This window comes from Phragmites australis, chromosome 18, assembly GCF_958298935.1.
Source record: "Phragmites australis chromosome 18, lpPhrAust1.1, whole genome shotgun sequence".
NCBI classification, from domain to species: Eukaryota; Viridiplantae; Streptophyta; class Magnoliopsida; order Poales; family Poaceae; genus Phragmites; species Phragmites australis.
The window spans coordinates 4,826,558-4,841,370 of record NC_084938.1 but is presented as its reverse complement, the minus strand read 5'-3'; positions in this window follow the sequence as shown (position 1 = coordinate 4,841,370).

Below are 14,813 nucleotides of genomic sequence, written 5' to 3'. Positions count from 1 at the left end.
GCGATCTTCGCCCCTCCTTTATGCGCTGCATGGAAACCACCCCTTTTCCCTCCCCTCTTTCCTTCTCCTTTACTCCAAGTTATGGCAATTGCTCGCTGGTTTGGAAACCGCCGGCCGGTTTGCTTTCTCCCCCTCTCGCGCCCATATAAGCTGCCCATGGCCTTCCCGGCAACGTTCCGCACCCGAGCTACCCCCTCACACTCCATTCTTCCGTTGAAATGCCGCCGCCGCTATTTTTCTTCGTTTTCGTGCCGTCTCCGGCCGATTTAATCCGTTCACCAGTTCTGCAGGACCCTCAGGTGTAGAACCTGGGCAAGTTGGCGTCGTTCGGCCGCCGAAGCCCCTCTTCCGACACATCACCAACCGCCGCCACCATCCACTTCGTCGCCGGCTGTCCACCGCCCTTCCCGGCAGTTGAACACCCCTTGGTGATGATCCCTGCGCGCTCCTCTCCAAGTTGCGCCGCTCGTCGGAGAGGTCCGGCCGCTGGAGCGTCGGCCTAGATGCTCTTGGGCCGCCCCGCCGTCGACTTCTTGCCCGTCGGCTCCCCCGGTCCACAGTGGACCGGTGAACCGAAGCCCCCCCCTTCGGTTCACAAGCCATGGACCCAGTCCACCCCTCTTTCCCCCTTTCCCCCTTTTTCTATTAAAAAATAATTCATATTTCGCTTTATGATGTCATCATGCACAGTAAAAAGGATTTTTAGTATAAAATTTATTCGGTTTATTCTCTAAAAATTAAGTAAAATTTGCAGTTTAGCCCCTGAAACTTCAAAAGCTTATAACTTTTTGCTCGTAGCTCCGATTTGGACGATTTTCACGCTCAAATGTTTGTAGAAATGTGTAGAATCTTTTTAGAGTGGTTTTTAAACCTAGTTTTGGTACTGTTTAGCATATTGTTTTTAGAGGTTTCCCTTGTGTGCTTTTTTTGGTTTATCGATTAGGAGGTGAGTAGTTCAGGAATCTTCAAGATCAAGCTTTCGAGGACTTTGAGCAACCTTCCGCTGAAGGCAAGTGTCCTTGAACACCTTGCTCCCATTTTAGGATTCATATGTAGCTATTTATTCCTTCATTGCATGCTTGTCTAAACTGAAATCCTATGTTAGGGTTTACTAGCTTTTGTAAGATTATTCCTTATCGCCATTGATGAGTCATGGAAATTTCATTGATAAGAACTCCTCGATTGTAGCTAATATTTTATCGCCAATAATTCCGACAACCTCAGGGGGAAAAAGGGCATTTACTTATTATAGAGATGGTGCAATTTGAATCTTTTGTTTTTTTGAGTTGGGGTACACAATCTTCCTTGTGACTGCCAAACCATTTTTGGGGCGGGGGGAAGGAGAAGTGGGACTGCTTTGCGGTGGGACGCGTGGATCAAGCTCTATAGGGAAAAAATAGCATTCTTTTATTTTAGATAGAAGAAACATTTCTTCTATCTAAAATAAAAGAATTTGGCTGATTTATTTATTGCTATATCCAATTTATAGAATTGATACACCATTTAATTGATATCATCTTTTTCTACTTTTGCTTTTCTATATGTATAACCCAGAATCTTTCTTATCTTATCCAATTTCCCACCCCACACTCCTCCATAACCTAAAGATATGACTTCTCGACAACAGGATCCGTGATGGCATTGTCATTGCCCTAATGAAGGGTAGATATGCTAGTGCTATCATAGTTGGGTAAATGTTAATCTTGACTAATGATTTTGCAAAAAAGAATCGAGTATGGTAATCTTGTACCAACATGGTATAGGGACCCTATCAGGATGGTTGGTTTGAGGTGGTGCTGAACAACAGGCTTGTGTTTGTTCCTATGTGAGGTCCTAAGGACCAGTTCTTGAACATGTAACCAAGTGAATCTGCACAACCATGAGGCCTATATGGGCACAGCATGGCCAACTAATTAGCCACCCCTCTAACTCTGTGGGCACCCTTGGACGGTTGAGTGGCACAAGAGGGGGCTTCTGCAGCGATGTAATCGTCTGTTAGCGGTGAAACCTCAGTGAGTGCCTGCAAGTTGGCGGGAGCTTTGTAAAGGCCTTGTAGTGAGATCCCGACTCCACACCCCGGAAGTGTGAAGCAACACGAGAATCATGACTCGTGGGAAAAGCTGTACAAACTCTGTAGAGTATCAATCTGGTCGATCAGCCATGCTCACAGACAAGAGCGGACTTAGACTTCTTTGGGATTAGATTGGGTCAGGGTTGGTATGGTTGGTTAGGGTAGCCGGGTAATGGAATTAACTGGTGAGTCTTGGTAGTCAGATGGAATCTAATGAGTCAATCCTTTTGCTATAGTGGTGTCTTCACACTTAGTAAATAGAATGCATGTTGTTGAAGTCATTAGGTTAAAATTTGCTTGGTGCAGTTAACCGTGTCTAACCTTTCCTTGAATTAAGCCCCATAGCATGTTTTCCCTACATTTGCAGAGTACATTTTTGTAATCACACCTGTTATCCCTTCTCTTGCATTCGGCCGCCATTCAGAAGCTGTCAATGAAGCTGCAACCTTTGATGAAGACAACTTCGACCTGGAGTTACTGTTCTAGGCTGGAATGCCTCCGGTTGACACATGTGGATTATGGAAGCCCCGCTCGCGCTGAAGATCTTTAGTTCTGCTATGTTTTCTTTTAGACCCTTGGGTCCTTTTGTATTAAGTTAAATACGTTATTGTAATAATGAAACTGTGATGATACACTGATGATATAAACGCATGTATGAAACTTGATCTTGGCATACATGTGTTGTACCCGGTTTTGTTCCTTTAAAACTGGGTGTTATAGAAGTGGTATCAGAGATGTATTGACCGTAGGACACAACCTAGATAGAAAGGACGTGCTAAGGACTTATGTTTGTACAAACTACTTTTGTAAAATTGTTTCCCTTCCAATTTTTCCTTATCCTGTCCATTGCTCTTTATAAAACTGTTACTAATTTTCTGTCTTCTTCAAAATTTTAGATGGCCCGCACGAAGGCCACCCTGCGCAAGCGCGTAGTTGTTCCTGAGCTGGAGATCCCCACTGGTGCTGTTTGGGCGCACCAACCCCCTGTTGAGTTCTACATTGACGGATAGCTTGCCGGCTACTTGGCCCGTACACTGTGGTACCTGCTTCAGGGACTAGGCTACCACGACGCTCCACTCTACAAGGGAGCTAGAGTTCCGCTTGGAGGCCATGGTTACTCCTGGTCAGTGGAGGTGACCATGTTTGAGAAGCCCACTGACGACGGTCTTCGCTGAGTTCGCCGTGTCGACACCACCGTTGCCCTCAGAGCTACCTTCAAGGTAGGGATTGAGGATGCCACCCACCAGGATATGACCGTTATCTACAGGGAGAACAGACAGGACCTCCACCACACCCAGTTTGGCAAGTTCCCGCAGCGCCCGTTTGGCAGCCTGGAGATCATGTTTGCGCTTGTCAACAATGAGCCAGATCTCTGTCTAAGAAAGCAGGTCCGCCTCACTGCCGCCATGTATGCTGAGCTTGATAGAGCCCTCGATGAGCTGGAGGATATGCATCAACATCACACAAAGCAGGAGCAGAGAATCTGCGAGCTGCTGATTTTGCTGGAGGACCCCGACCAGTTTCCCGACGAGGCTTCCGTGGTACCTGTGGCTGCACCGCTCCGTTCCGCTCCGTGCAAGAAGCTTCGTCTGGTAGATGCAGCAGGTCCTTTGGGCACAACAGGCGAGGAGTAGAGTCAAGCTAGGAGGATGTCCTTAGCTGAATAAATCGTTTAGTCTCGTGTGTTCTAGTTGTCTTGTGTCATTCATGCTAGTGTGTGCTTGTGCTTGTGTCTGTAGTGTGAACCTTGTGCGAGTTGGATCTTTGCTTGAGTGTTGGTGTGATGTGGGGGTTTCCACTCTACATTGCATCAGTTAATAATATAATAGTTGGGAGTCCCTTTCTTTCTTTCTTTCGTGCTTATCTGTTCTTTTCTGTTCTTGTCTTGTTTATCCGCCCTTGCTTTTCCCTTATGTTCCCCGCATGAACCTTAGTTACCAATAGATGGTGAACACTAGGCGTGGCAACAACAACAACAACAACGACAACATCAACAACAATGTCAATGACAACGTTAACAACAACGTCAACGATAACATCAGTGACAACGCTAATGACAATGCCACCAACCAATGTGATCTTCCACCCCCGCCCCCTCTGATGGACGCCAATCAAGTGATGATAATTCTCCAAGGCTTAGTTTAGGCTATCAACCAGCGAACCCAAGACCAGCAAGGACCACGGCAATACCCGCAGTCCAGGCTCAAAACTTTCTTAAGCACTCAACCACCCAACTTCTCTCAGACAGTTGAGCCCATGGAGGCTGATGACTGGCTGAAGACAATAGAGAGCAAGCTGCAGATAGCTCAGTGCACTGGAAGGGAGAAAGTTCTGTTCGCATCTCATCAATTGATTGGTCCAGCTCAAGAATGGTGGATAGCTTACACTGCCGCCCACGAGGATCCCCAGGAGATCACTTGGGCAGAGCTCTGGAACAGCTTTCATGCACACCATGTCCCCGCTGGTGAAGTGAAGCTGAAGAGGAGGGAGTTCCTCAGTATGAAGCAAGGACCCATGTCAGTAAGAGAATACCTCACCAAGTTCACCTAGCTCTCCCGCTACGCCCCCAAAGATGTGGATACTGATGAAAAGAAACAAGATTGTTTCCTAGAGGGTCTCAACACTGGCTTATAGTATGCCCTCTCAGCCAACGAGTACCTTAGTTTCCACAAGCTGGTGGATAGAGCTTTCTTCATGGAAAAGATGCGCCGAAATATGGGAGAAGAACGCAAGCGTAGTCTGCAAGGTTAGTCTTCTAGCAGCAACACCCGTCCCCGCTTCAACCCTCCTGCCACAGGTCCAATGTACCACCATGGAGGACAGAATCAGCAACAGAGGCCACCACAGAAGATGCCTAATCAGGCTGCAGGTGCGTACAAGCCGCCAGTGTAGCAGCAACAGTCGTGTCCCAAATTTCAGCAGCAGTGACCCAACAACAACTTGCCCCAGCAGTAGAATCGCACCGGTCAAGGATCAGGCAACATCGGCCAATGTTTCAGTTGTGGCAACTTCGGGCACCTTGCCAACAAGTGTCCCGAGAAGCAGCAAGGCCAAGCACCAGTCCAGGGCAACAACAATCAGCAGCAGCAGCCTCGGCAGAATGCGATGGATGGTCGAGTCAATCACATTGCGGTGGAAGAAGCACAGGATGCTCCTGATGTAGTGATGGGTATCTTTTCTGCAAACTCTCACCTTGCTACAATTTTGTTTGATTCTGGAGCTTCGCATTCTTTCATATCATCTCAGTTTGTGAATACATATAAATTACCAAGAGCATTAATGAAAAATTGGGTGCTAGTTAGTTCTCATGGAGGAGAAATGGAATCAAGGCATGTATGCCCTAAAATAAGTATATGCATAAGGGGGGGGGGGTAGACTTTCTTGCTAACCTCATCATTCTGGATTCCAAGGGAATTGGTATCATACTGGGAATAGATTGGTTGACCAAGTACAATGGAATCATTGAATGTGCCACAAAGTCAGTACAGTTGACACACACAAATGGAACCAAGGTGGAATTCTAAGCCACGATAGAGTCAGCTATCAACTTTAGTCTCAACAAGGCCAATGCAGTGGAAGAAAGTAAAGTGGTCAGTGAATTTCCAGACGTCTTCTCGGAGGATTTGCCAGGTATGCTACCTGATCGTGAAATTGAGTTCGTCATTGAGTTAGTACCGGGAATGGCTCCTATATACAAGAGGCCATATAGAATGGATACAAATCAGTTGGCTGAGCTCAAGGAGCTAATGCAAGAGCTACTAGACAAAGGGTTTATCCACCCTAGTTCTTCGCCCTGAGGAGCCCCAGTTATCTTCGTACTGAAGAAAGTTGGAACCCAAAGTATGTGTATAGATTATCGAGCCCTGAATGAAGTAACAATCAACAACAAGTATCCTCTACCCCGCATTGAAGATCTGTGTGACCAGTTGAAAGGAGCATGTGTGTTCTCCAAGATCGATCTTCGGTCTGGGTATCATCAGCTAAAGGTTCGTGCTTCGGATATTCCAAAGACGACATTTGTTACTCCATATGGTCTGTACGAGTACACAGTAATGTCTTTTGTGTTGACCAATGCCCCAACTTACTTCATGTATATGATGAAAAAGGTCTTCATGGAGTATTTGGACAAGTTTGTTATGGTATTTATTGATGACATTTTGGTTTACTCCAAGAATGAAGAAGAGCACGAGGAACATCTAAGAATGGTATTGCAGAAACTTAGAGAGTTCTAGTTGAAGGAAGTTCCCTTCCTTGGTCACATTATTTCAGCAGGTGTCTGTGGTCCAGGTCAAGAACACCAGTTGTATGCTAAATTGAGTAAATGTGAGTTCTGGTTGAAGGAAGTTCCCTTCCTTGGTCACATTATTTCAGCAGGAGGTGTGTTTGTGGACCCATCTAAAGTAAGGGATGTTTTGAACTGGAAACTACCACATAATGTTTCAGAGATCCACAGTTTCTTGGGTCTAGCAGGATACTATCGTCGGTTTATAGAAGGTTTCTCCAAGATAGCAAAACCAATAACAGAACTGCTAGAGAAAGGAGCAGAGTTCAAGTGGACAGCCGCTTGAGAATCTAGTTTCAATGAGTTGAAGAAAAGATTAACCTCAGATCCAGTATTGATTATGCCTAACACCCAGAATCCATTTTCGGTGTATTGTGATGCTTCTCGTCAGGGACTGGGATGCGTGCTCATTTAAGAAGGTCATGTAGTAGCATACGCATCCAAGAAATTAAGGAAGCATGAAGAGAATTACCCGACACATGACTTGGAGCTAGCCGTAGTCGTTCATGCACTCAAGATCTGGAGACATTATTTGATAGGTCAAAGGTGTGAGATCTATTCATATCATAAGAGCTTGAAATATATCATCACTCAACTGGATCTTAACCTCAGACAACGCAGACGGTTAGAACTCATCAAGGATTACAACTTGGGAATCAACTATCACCCAGGAAAGGCAAATGTAGTGGCTAATGCCTTGAGTAGAAAATCTCGAGTCAACGCTATAACTCTTCAAGAGATGAGTCCCGAGTTATGCAAGGAGTTCGAGAAGTTGAGTCTGGGAATGGTGTGTAACACCGAGATAGTTGCAATGGAAATAGACTCAACGCTTGAACAAGATATAAGGAAGGGTCAGCTTGAGGATGAAAAGATTTTGGAAATAAAGCAGCTGATCAAAGTTGGTAAAGCCCCAGATTTCACTGAAGATGAGAAATGTACCGTGTGGTACAAGCATAGGATATGTGTTCCAGAAATAAAGGCTATTCGGGATACAATTTTAAAAGAAGCTCATGATTCAGCATATTCCATTCACCCAGGGAATACCAAGATGTACTAGGATCTTAAAGATCAGCATTGGTGGTACAAAATAAAATGCGCAGTAGCAGAATATGTGGCTTTGTGTGATATCTGTCAGCGAGTCAAATCTGAGCATCAGAGACCAGCATGTCTACTACAGCCATTGAAAGTACCTGAATGGAAGTGGGAAGAAATTAGCATGGACTTCATAGTGGGTCTACCTTGAACTTAGTCAGGATGTGATTCCATATGGGTCGTAGTTGACAGGTTGACAAAAGTAGCTCACTTCATTCCAGTCAAAGAATCCTATTGAGGTCCAAAACTAGCTAAGTTATATATGTCCAGGATTGTGTGTCTGCATGGAGTACCCAAGATAATTGTATTTGATCGGGGTAGTCAGTTTACATCACAGTTCTGGCAACGTCTACATGAATCTATGAATACAAGGTTGAATTTCAGCTCTGCATATCACCTGCAAACTGACAGACAAACAGAAAGAGTGAATCAAATCCTTGAAGACATGTTAAGAGCATGTGCACCGAAGAACGGTAACAATTGGGACAAGAATCTGCTGTATGCGGAGTTCTCGTACAATAATAGTTATCAAGCTAGCCTCAAGATGTTTCCTTTTGAAGCCTTATATGGAAGGAAGTGTAGAACCCTGTTGTTCTGGAACCAGACCGGAAAAGCCAAGTTTTTGGTCCTGAGGTTCTAAGAGAAGTAGAAAGACAAGTGCAAGAGATTAGAGATAATTTGAGAACTGCTCAATCAAGACAAAAGAGCTATGCAGATAATCGATGCCGAGAACTGACTTTCGAAGTAGGAGACATCGTGTATCTCAAAGTATCACTGATCAGAGGTCTACATAGATTCCAGGTCAAAGGCAAGCTTTCACCTCAGTTTATTGGTCCGTACAACATTTTGGGAAGATGAGGAGAAGTAGCTTACCAACTTGAGTTACCACCTCAACTCTCAGGAGTACACGATGTTTTTCATGTGTCACAGTTGAAAAAGTGTTTGAGAGTTCCCGAAGAGGAGCTACCAGTAGAAGAACTGGATGTGTGGGAAGATCTCTCCTACTTAGAATATCCAGTCAAGATTCTTGACATGTCAGAACGGGTTACCAGAAACAGGCGAGTCCGTATGTGCAAGGTGCATTGGAAGCATCACTAAGAAGAGGAAGCAACTTGGGAAATAGAAGATGATCTGAAGGCCGAGTTTCCCCATCTCTTCTCTGATCCTTTCGGATCCCGAAGGTGAGATTCAACCTAAGGGGGGTAGGTTTGTAACACCCTAAATTTCAATTTTTGCAATAGTTTAAAAATTTGCTATAATTTTTAAATAGGAGTTTCAAATTTCGTTCAATAGAAGAAATTATTTTCTAAATTTAATTTTGCCATATGTTATATATAAGTTTGATGCATTCATGCCATCATAGTTGCAATAGGTTTTTATGTGTGGAAAATGTTTGCAAAAGTTTGCTAAAGGCGCTCATTTAAACCTCTTTTGAAAATGGTTCAAAACATAAAAAGAAAAGCAACTTCAATTTTTCAAATGCTCCTCGGGCCAAAACCTCCTTCAAGTTCGGCCCAAATCTCTTTTCTTCCCCCCTTCTTTTCTTTCCAGGCCCCTCTCCTTCCACTTTCGATTGGGCCCGATCCGGCAATCTCTTCCCCTCCCCCTCCCGTTTGGGCCTCAGGCCAGCCTGCCCCGCGCCGAAGACGGTCGCTGCCCGCACCCGAGCTGCTCTCCCCCTCCCCGCGCTCTCTCTCTATGCATAGGCCCGGCTAGAGCCGTGTGAGCCACCACGCGAGACAAGCTGCTCGCCCGGCTCTCCATCTTTCTCCTCTCTCTCTACATGTACAGCCCCAAATCCCACCGGCCATTCAAATCTGCCGCCCCCTCCGAGCCATTTTTCCTCCGAATCAAACCATGCAGCGATCTTTGCCCCTCCTTTATGTACCACATGGAAACCGCCCCTTTCCCCTCCCCTCTTTCCTTCTCCTTTACTCCGAGTTATGGAAATTGTTCGTCGGTTCAAAAACCGCCGGCCGATCCACTTTCTCCCCCTCTCGCGCGCATATAAGCTGCCCATGGCCTTCTAGGCAACGTTCCGCACCCTAGCTACCCCCTCACACTCCATTCTTTCGCCGAAACACCGCCGCCGCCGCCTTCTTCCTCATCTCCAATGAAACGCGCTGCCGCCATTTCTCTTCGTTTCCATGCCATCTCCGGTCGATTTAACCCATTCACCGGCTCTGCAAGACCCTTAGGTGTCGAACCTGGGTCATGTTGTCGTTGTTTGGCCACCAGAGCCCCTCTTCCGACGCGTCACCAACCGCTGCCGCCGTCCACTCCGTCGCCGGTCGTCCACCGCCCTTCCCGGTCGTCGAGCACCGCTCGATGATGATCCCCGCATGCTCTTCTCCAAGTTCCGCTGCTCGTCTGTGAGGTCCGGCCGCCGGAGCACTGTTCCAGACCCTCTCTAGCCACCTCGCCGCCGAGTTCTTGCCCGCCGACTCCCCCGGTCCACGGTGGACCGGTGAATAGAAGCCCCCCTAAAAGTGATATGCCCTAGAGGCAATCATAGAGATGATTGTATCATACGTCTATGTTCATGTACTACCGAATAATGTGTTATTCCAAGAATGACTATCATTTACATTGATTGGAAAGTATGTGACTTGTTCACGAAACTCTTTGTTTATATCATGATGTTATTCTTAGTCAATCCCTGGTCGCATATCATTGTGATGATACATAAGACCATCACATGTATTGATTTATGATCACGTTTCATAGATCATAGGTATAGAGATACCAGGTGAATAATGTGGACATTTATATTAGAGAATATTATGTTGGGTAGACCCACCTTGAGATACTGCTGGGATTGTTATTTATGATGTGCCATCAATTGTTATCTCAAATGGTGTACCTGCAGGATCCTTAGATCTGAGATCATCATTGATTCCCAGAATGTGTAGTGGCATACTTTGAGGCTGCCAAACGCTATTCCGTAACTGGGTAGTCATAAAGGTAGTTTTCAGGTTTGTCATGAAATATGTTGTGGGGTATAAGCGATCAAGATGGAATTTGCCCCTCCTTGATAACGGGAGAGATATCTCTGAGCCCCTCGAGGTAGTTGGATTGAGAAAGTGCATGGCCATGCCAATATCAATAAAGAGTTAATCATGATGAATCTACTACTTGATCGAGTGAATGGTCGAGCTATCACAAGGGTGGCATGTATCTCGCCTTGAGCCTGACTGGTATCGTGAGGCGAAGGGATCGGTGCATGTATATATCAAGGTTCAACCGATATGATCTTTTATGTATACTCGGGAGTCAACATGTCCTGCTAGGGACCGCTATTGATTTCGATTTGGAAAGGGTTTCCGAGTCGTAGCTGTTTGTACATGAATCTAACGGGTCACACACTTAATGGGTTGGAACAAAACATACGAATTGGATTCGTATATGGGTTTTGATTGGATTGTGATCCATGAGAAGTTAGATTCCTAAAGGGCTTCCAATGTGGGAGCCCACTGGTGAGCTCTATATAAGGAGAGGCGTGGGTAGGGCGTGCAGAGGTTGAGCCACTCCAAAACCCTAGCCGCAACCTTCGCACGATCTCCCAAAGCCCTAGTCGCGCGTGCGGTGCTAGCACATCGGCACTCAGCGTTTCTGCCTAGAACGTGTGGATACCATAGAGGCACTGCTGCTATTGCGGCGTTGATCTTATCAGCGATTTGAACGTGAAGTGGTCGAGGAGTTGGTCGTGGAGCACGACCACCTGGTCGGAGTTGGCCAAGGAGCACGACCACCTGTGCGGGGCTGGTCGCGGATCTGATCGAGAAGTTGCTCGAGGAGTTTAACGCGCACGATATTGGATCGGTCTACTCCAACTCTTCTTTCGCTGCACCGCGCATCGAGCGGTAACAATCTATGATCTTCTACTAGCATGATTTCCTGGGTGAATGCGGTAGAAATTTTTTTGTATTAGGCTAGCGTAGCCTGTCCGTTCCCCAACACTGGTATCAGAGCCATCTTGCATAGTTTTTGATCTGGATTGGGCACATATATGTGATATGTGGTAGTAATAGATTGGATCCATTATCTTAGTGATCGATTCATGTGATGGATCGGTTGCTGCACGGTTTGGTGTAATTGGGATCTGATGAGGTGCGAGTCGATGGAACCATACAACCAAAAGATAACCAAAAGATTAGCTTGATCTCCCACTTGGCCACGCGTGCGACTTGCCCCTACCGGTCGGAATCACCATCGGGGATGATAGCGCACGTCGCTTAGTGGTCGGGAGAATAGTAGATCAAGGTTGTAAGTGTTGTCGTTGTTTCCAGAAAACCTCACGCGATGATCAATATGATTGATCCAATGAAAATTGAGGCATTGTGAATGACTCAGAATTGGCTGATATGATCAATCCGATGAAATTTTCATAGCAATTTCATAGATACGATCTATGAATTTCTGAGAGGTTTTCAGAGCCTAGAGCTTATAAAGATAAAATGTTGACGTTGCGACATTAGAATTCGATTCCACGCTTAACTCATTTTTGCAGAGAATGTTGTGACTAGTATGGCCTTATGTGATGCATGTTTGTAATTTTATTGATCTATGTGTCATGGTTAATTGCAGCCCAAAGTTGTCATGTTATTGTATAACGGCCTGCGTGCCGACATGTGATGCTTCATATTCTCATGTATTTTGTCTAGTGCTATTAGGTGTAATAGACTAATACATAACCATGAAGACTCGAAGCATGATGAATCGGAGGATAGGGACCATGGCAATAGCGATCACCATGTGAAGTGGTCATACTATGTCACAGTTAATATGATTCCCTGTGATGCTTATTTATGTTCCTGTCATGCTGTTTTATTCATATTTTGTATTAGATGGATATGTTTACATGATAGAATAGCTTCCCTCAGAAAAATTAAGAATAATTGATGCCCTTTCAATAGCTGCACCTACTTAGGTTTTGATCATTGTTTGGTAGGTCTGCCAAAGTAGGGTGCCATCTTTTATCTTAACCAGTCAGGGTGGATGTGGGTCATCCACACACATAGTGTTGGTTTACTTAACAAAGCTATCAAAACGGTTTTGAGCTTTGAGGCATAGTGTTGGGGCCGGGGCACGATGCCAACCAAGAAACAAGAGTCACATAGGGCTGTGATTAGCAAGATGTTGCTTACCTATGTTACCTAAGTTTCTAGCAGTGATGCCAAAGCTCACTAGAACCTAGTTGAATATGGATCTTGTTCCACTATATGTTTTTAAAGGGAAACGGTTTCAAAACATAAAGTGGGAGCATCTTTTGTTAAATTGTTTAATGAAAGGTTTACATAAACATAGTGCTAAACTTTGCATATTTATTTCTGTTGTAGATTATGGAACCTACTGTTAACGCCAATTCTAGTTTTAATTTGCCTTCGTTCTTGAAAAAGAAAAGGTATCTAGAACAAACTTTATTGATTGGTATAGAAATCTGAGAATTGTTCTCAAACAAGAGAAAAAAGAGTATGTTCTAGAGGTTCCCTATCCTGATGAACCAGTTGATAATGCATCCACCGCTGATTCGAGGGCTTACGAGAAGCATACCAACGATTCGCTCGATGTTAGCTGTCTCATACTTGCCACTATGTCCTCTGAGCTTCAGAAGCAATATGAGAACGCGGATGCTCACGATATGATTGTGGGACTCCGAGGCATGTTTGAGAACCAAGCTAGGGTCGAGAGGTTCAATACCTCCAAGTCCTTGTTTGCGTGCAGGTTAACAGAAGGCAGTGCAGTTAGTCCTCATGTGATCGAGATGATTGGTTACATTGAGAGCCTGGAAAAACTTGGTTTTCCCCTTAGTCCTGAGTTGGCTACGGATGTAATTCTCCAGTCGCTCCCTGTGAGCTTCGAGCCGTTCATTTTGAATTTTCATATGAATATCATGGAGAAGAGCATGGTTGAATTGCATGGGATGCTTAAGACTGCTGAGGAAAGCATTAAGAAAAGCTCTAGTCATGTGATGATGGTTCAGAAAGATAGTAAGAAGAGAAAGCGCAAGGCCAAGGCTAAAGCATCAGATGAGATCTCGAGCTCAAAGCCTAAACATGTTGGAAAGTCCAAGGCTGGCCCTACTGCTTCTGATGCTTGCCACCACAGCCATAGGCCTGGCCATTGGCGGAGGAACCGCAAGCTATACTTGGAAGAACTCAAGAAGAAGAAGGGAAGTAAGACTCCCAATTCAGGTATAAATGTTATTGAAATTAATATTTCTACTCGTCCTAAAGATTCACAGATCTTATAATACATCTAATGAACAATCTCTGTGTCGTCATTGATGAGTCATATATAGAAGATTAACGTTACCAACATTATATTTACTTTAATGGAGTGGTTACTTGCACGAATCCAATGCAATATTGTATTTGTACCGAGAAGGAGAGAACTGGTACAAGGGTAGCTGCCGCACATATATGCTTTACTTGTGAGTTAATCAAGCAGGTTGTGTGCCCATTGGGAAGAACATATGTGTGATAGCATGATTAGTATGTTACTAGACATACCCGGCAAAACAAAGGATACACTCCAAGCACGGAAGGACTTAAAATGTTTGAAACTCAGACATGATCTACATCCCGAAGAGATAGAAGAAGGCAACAAATATCTTGGCCCTGCGAGCTACAATCTGAGCAAGGCAGAGAAAATTGGGTGTAGGTAGGATGCATTTGCCCCTAATCAAAAAATATTATCTACTATGGCAATACAGTGGTGCAAGTGGCCCTAAGGGCATGGCACTCAGCCGGTTGCTTATTGTGGTGCCGCACTGTCCAAGGTGTCAGTCCAGCTCCTACTTCCACTGGGATGTCAGAACGATCTCCACTTGCATCGGTATTAAGTGCTAGTCACTTCCCTGCTGGTGGATAACGACTGGCGGGCCCCCTCTGGCTGATCTTTCTCCAAGACTTGATGACACGCCCCCTTGTGCTTCAGGGAGCTTGCCCAGGCCCCGGAGGACTGGGGCTCCGGGAGGCTAGGGCTTTGGAGAGTTCTAGAGCCTAGAGATCTGTAAGGCCTCTGGGGACCCGTGATCCATAGGTGTAGGCTGGTGGGGCCAGGAGCGCTAGGGTCCTTAATGATGACCCCCAACAATAGTGGGCCTCACCTTGCTCATTTTGGTGTGAGAAGCGACCAATGCAACAAAAGCCGCGATAAGGAAGTAGGAGAAGGCAGCCATTTGTTTTAATTTGGGTTTCTCCTCACTTTTGTGGATTGGTTCTCTCTGTAGAAGGCTAACCAGTTGCTTGTGTTTGTCTTGTTGATGCTTTGGCCAAGGAGGGGATGGATGTGTTTATATAGCAACATGTAGCAACGTGAACTTGTTAAGGATCGAACAAGTCAAGTTGAACAAACCAACAAAAG